Consider the following 6027-nt stretch of genomic DNA (forward strand, 5'->3'; position numbering starts at 1 on the left):
CAGGTACTGATTTCTGAAGAAACACACACAGTGATCCCTGTATCACCAGTTCACAGTTGCTTTAGATACAAGCTCATCAGTAGTGGTAGCTTTTAATGTGCAATGTTATCAGCTCAGTGCAGCAAAGACAGAGCACTTACATGCTAGCCAGGTAGACACTACTTTGGGGTTATTTTCATGAAAACCTGGGTTTTAAGTTCTTTTACATACATGTGCACGTGTAACAAAACTGCATCACAGCTTTAAAAAGGGAAAACAAAACTCCAGGCTTTTGACTACACGCACATTGCATTAGGAGAGGGCTCTGCAACACAGCTGTTTTGAAGCACAACAAGCGCTTCACAGTGAAAATTAAGGGGAAAGAGGTGGAACAGTTGCCAGCCTGTTGTCAGCGCTACCATCCCCAGGGAAACAGGCAGTCTGGGCAGCACCGCTCTGGGTGCTGCTGCTGTCCCTTGTGGGCATGAACCCCAGCAGTGCCCACGCCTGGTAGCCAAAATTAAACCCCTGGGCACAGATTCAGGCATGTAACAGCCAAGTGCTGGGTGATGGCCACACATTCCCCAACCACCCTGCCTTCGTCTAGACGGGCCCAGCACAGGTCCCTGCTGACCGCTTAGCAAGTCGTTGCCTTCTGCCCACCTCAGGATTCCTGCTGTCCCCAGGGCAGCTGCATGTGGCAATGCTTTTTTGCTTTTTTTCTTTCGTTTTTTTCTTTTAAATGATGTTAACTCCTGGCTGAGCAGACATCGGGACACAGTAGAAGAACTGCCATATGTCTCCTGAACTACAAGTAGAGCTTGTTACTTCGAAAGGAGAAGCAGGAGGAGGAGAAAGAAGCCATATAAAGTGTTTGGCACTGTAGTAAGCATCGCAGAACTGTCACTTCATCTGGTTTTAGCTTCAGTGGATCTGGATATTTTGCAAAGTTACCCTTTGGCAAGGCATTTTTCCAACAGCCTTTCAGTGCCTAAACACTGCATCACATCCTCAGTTTGCCCACTGACCTGTGGCATCCATGGGAAGTTGCAAGCAAAATGGGGAGCAGCTAGTCCTTTTCTTTAAATCTGTTTTCTTGAGGATTTGTTTTCTTATCTGTGAAAGCCATCCCTACCATAGCAAAGTAGTTGTGATTCTGTTAGGGGTAAAGAAAAAAAGAACAGTCATGATTTCCTTCTCCCTTTAACTTGGCTTATGTGTAGGACATAAAGATGATGGCATTTCTACTCAGACTTTGTCAACATTACAGTTAACACCATTCATCATTATTCATATTAGGAGGAAATTAATAGTAGTAATGAAGAAATTACATCAGGTTTAGAGAATGGAAGAATCAATGCAGAACAAAAATGGCTATTCTGATCATCCATCTCCAGGGCTGATAATGGAGATAACATTCTAAAGTCAAAGAAGAACATTTTGGTTATAAGCTGATGGGCTCGTCATACTTAAAATGTGCAGGTATTGTGATATGTGTTCTACAGCCTATGAAAGATGAGGTAGCGCACGGGGAGCAGACTGTGGAGGTGGCAAGGACTGGAAAAGCAACTCCAAAATATCTAGACAAAAGTTTTGATTGTTTGAAAAAAAAGCGACGGTGAGGAAACACAATGGTAGCATCGCCCTCCCACCCACACCCATGCCAGCAGCGGCTGTAGGGAACTGGTGATGTATTCGTGACTGACAGGGAAGGTGGGCATTGTGGGCTTTCCCTACCCTATGCCCCGCTGGATAGGTGCTTGCAAACTGCAAAGGTTTCAGGCTGCAGGTTTGCTGGGATGGGGCTCAGGTCGTCTTTTGTGTCTAGACAACTCCTTATCAGAAGAGAAGGAAGTGGAGGGGAAAGAATCTAATAGACTTTTAACTATTTTACATTAACGGAAACTGTTTAGTGATCCCGTTGCACAAATATATTTCAGCCTAGTACTTGTGTGGAACCACAGCACTTTGTCACCACTGCAGCTAGTCATAAAATTCCCCCTTTGTTACTTCTACAGTGCCATCTGTACATTTGAAACACTATAACCGATAAAGGGGAGCATTTCCAACATGCCTAGTGAAAACTTGCACTCACAAAAAAAAATGGGTGAGAAGGAAACACGTAGTTATACGTGAACAGGGGCTCCCTAACGTGCCTGCAAATAAAATCACTTTGTATAAATAGCCATGGGAGATGACCAGGCAAATAAAAAAGTCAGGAAAGAAAAAGGGTACAAATGATTTTATCCCAGGTGTTCAGTCTGCTCAAGCTTGGAACAACTTCGGTAAACAAAGAGGAGATGACGGGCACATTACCTGCATTCCCATGTGTCCCAGTTACTCCTGCACCAGTTGCATTTTCCAGTTGATATCCAAGTGTATGTATATAGTGTGTCTTTGTATAGGAGTGAGTGTGGTGGCTGTCAATCATGTGCTCTTCCAGTATTGTAATTTAACAGATTATGGCTGTATGAAAACAATGTAAATAACTAGAAAAAAATTAAACTGGATCTCTATGTCCTAGTTTTTGTACATACTGAAACTGCATGGTATTTAAATTATTGTTTGTCTCTGATGTATGCAGTTTCTTAAAAAAATTCATTTAAAAAAAAAAATCATTCCTTTGCCTGTGTATTTTATTACCCTCTGTCCCAGTGACTGACAGTGTAACAAACGGATGCAACTGAGGATAGAGGATACCAGCCCTCCTGCAGCAGGCTCGGCACTGGCAGCTGCAGGGGCAGAACCCCACACCTCAGCAGGGAGCAAAACGGGAGACCAAGACTTACCAGAGAAGATCAATGGGACATTGTGTCGGCTGAGCCACAAGTGCCATCTCTGTGAGCTGGTTCAGCAAAGGTGAATGATTTGGGTTGGAAGGGACCTTAAAGATCATCCAGTTCCTAATCCCCCCTGTCCTAGGCAGAGACACCTCCCACTAGACCAGGTTGCTGAAAGCCTCATCCAACCTGGCCTTGAACACCTCCAGGGATGGGGCATCCACCACCTCTCTGGGCAACCTGTGCCAGTGCCTCAACACCCTCACAGTAAAACATTTATTCCTAATATCTGATCTAAATCTACTCTCTTTCACCTTAAGGCCATTGCCCTTGCCCTGTCACTGCACTACCTAATAAAGAGCCCCTCCCCACCTTCCCTGTAGACTACCTTGAAGTACTGGAAGGCCGCTATATTGTCTTTCTGGAGCCTTCTCTTCTCCAGGCTGCACAAGCCCGACTCTCTCAGCCTGTCCTTGTACGGGAGGTGTTCCAGCCCCCTGATTATCTTCATAGCCTCCTCTGGACTCGAGCTGGATGCAGTACTCCAGGTGAGGTCTTGTGAGAGCAGAGTAGAGGGGGAGAATCACCTCTCTCAACCTTCTGGTCGCATTTCTCTTGATGCAGCTCAGCATGTGGCTGGCTTTCTGACCTCCAAGTGCAGATGCCTAGGGTTTTTTTTCCTTTCCCCGGAGTAGTTCCAGTATTGCACAGCATTTCAGATTGTGTCAGACTGCAGCCTCTTTGTAAGGAAAAGGGGAGGAAAAACCTTCACAAGAATAAGCATGTACCTTCAAGCAGTCTCACTACTCTTCTGCAGAAAAGTATAGAAGGTAACAGCTCTGCTTAGGCTGTTTAGTTTTCATAATGGTGCTAAAATTCTGGCCTCAAAGAAACAACTGGCACCCAGCATCCTCACCGTAACTGGCAGGGGGACTCAGATCCCCTCCCTGACACAGAGGCTTCCAATTACAGAAAAATGAAAGGTTCATGTACTTTAACTGACCAAATTCTGCTCCTTTCCATTGCTGATATGGAGACACGATGAGATCAAAACTCTCACACTGGGATTTTTTGTTTGTTTCCATTGGGATAAGTTTTCACTGGTTTCTTTAAAATCCTTGTTTGTATATTTCCATTCTGGCAGCCAACCAGTTTGTAGCTATCCAGTGATAAATGAGGTAAAAAAAAAAAATCCTAGTTTTTTACTAAAGACCCCCTTTCCCCACAGCTAGTTATGGGTTTTGTAGTGGCATTTTAGTGTTTTGATTCTATACGGTAATTTCTGTGCTTTCAAAAGAAAGATGTTGGTAAGGAGTACTTGGACAGGGAATGTGAGGACACAGCCCAGTCTCTTGCACTGAGACCCCTACACAAGGACTGTACTTTTATGTTTTAACTGACACCTTTCATAAAAGTCAGCTAAGGAAAGAGACGTGTCTTCAGTAAAGTCCATGTAATTACTAGCACTCAAATTGCAATCTAATGCCATCTTTTGGCAGGAAACAAAGAGGAGAGCTGGGAAACAAAAAAATCAATTCTGCATTAAAGAGGGAGCCCCTGGTGACCAGTCCAGCAACAGCATTTGTGCTACCTTCACCAGTTCCTTCAAACCACTTCAGAAAACACTTATGGGAATAAGCCCCCAGGAACAACCAGCAGCCAGGTGCAGCCTGCAGTCGCTCTCTTGCAACATTTCCTGCTAATGGGACGCAGGGTACAAAAATCTATATGTTAACACCTATTTGATCAGTGCAAACTCTTTTACATAAATGGCTGTGTTAATCCTGAGAGGTAGGAAACAGACATATCTGTTTATGAACCAGTTTAGAATGTAAAAGCTAGATCCATACACGTCCATGTGCTCGCATACCCAAGAGCTGATCTTCAGTCCAAACAAATGGCCGCTAGGCATCTAAATTAATTTTTTTGGGGGGGGAGGCAGGGGCGGTGGGGGAAGGCAGCAGGGGCTGAGGGAATGGAAGCAATAGGGAAACGTGCTGAGCCCACTGAGCAAATCCAGGAAAGACACTGGAAGCCCAATGCTGTCAGACACGAGCCTGGCACGGCACTCTCTGAGCAGCACGCACATGCACGTGCACACCAACACACAGCCATGCATGTGCAAGCACACTCTGCTGCTTGGCAGTGCCTGGCTAAGAGCCTAGTGCCCTGAATGCAGATACAGGGTGAGATCCCTCTGCTATCACCTTCCACACTCCCATTCCTCCCTCTTGCAACTTACAAGGCTCCCAGAGAAGTCTGAAACAACAGTGTGGCTGTGCCATGGTTGCACAGTGGAGCTGGTTTGCCTGGGACAAAGCAGCTGCCCTGCTCCTGAGCAGTGTGAGATAGCAATTTCTGATGTGTGTGTGTGTGTGGACATCAACAGCATCCATTAAGCAGCTGTCAGGACAAGATGCAGCTGGTGCAACACCACCCGATGCCCATGCTGGCAAGCACTGCCTACAAAATGTATAAAATTGCCTACAGAATTCTTCCCTGAGTGGCAGAATAAATAAAAGCAGTAAATTTGTGCCATGTGGTTAGGGGCTCTAGTGTTCAGAAAGGCATCTTCAAATGAAGTTGTGCCACGTGCCACACAGGGTGATGGTAGTTGAGCTCTTATACACAGAAAGCTGCTCTGTATCTCTGTTAATTTACCGGCCACTGAACTACTCCTTTTCAGCCACTTTTGTTTCCGTACTCTCCAGCCCTTTACTAGAGTTCAAATCATTCATCATTTTTCAAGCACCATCCTCTGACATCTGCCACAACTTTTCTGACCTGGAGTCTCCATCACGTTTGGATATCAGCTGGAAAAGAATGGTACATACAACATGGGAGAGCACAGGCATGTGACACTACTTCAAACCTCTGGAGAGAAAATACTGCTCGAGGGGAGAACTGGACCAAATCAAACTTATTTTTCTTGTTGGCGAAGACTTATGGGGGGAGCTTTCACTCTCCAAAGTGAATGCTTCAGTGTTATTTCTATTGTCTCCATGAAAAAAAGGAGAGAAAAGAAAAGAAACAAAACAAAACAAATGTATGCAGTAGCTAGTTCTATATGAACAAACCACCAGTCAAGGGGAAATAATGGAAATAAAAACAAAATATTACATTTTTAAGCTTTTCAGGAAAAAATTACCATTGGATTACTTGTTACCACACTCCTCCTGCAATGACATATAAGTAACAGAAAACAAAGAGCCAAGGTAAGCCCTTGCCTGCATTACTTAGCCAGGGATTTGAGTAGGACAGTCAGCTA

Source organism: Phaenicophaeus curvirostris, chromosome 3 (genome assembly GCF_032191515.1).
Source record: "Phaenicophaeus curvirostris isolate KB17595 chromosome 3, BPBGC_Pcur_1.0, whole genome shotgun sequence".
Classification (NCBI taxonomy): Eukaryota; Metazoa; Chordata; class Aves; order Cuculiformes; family Cuculidae; genus Phaenicophaeus; species Phaenicophaeus curvirostris.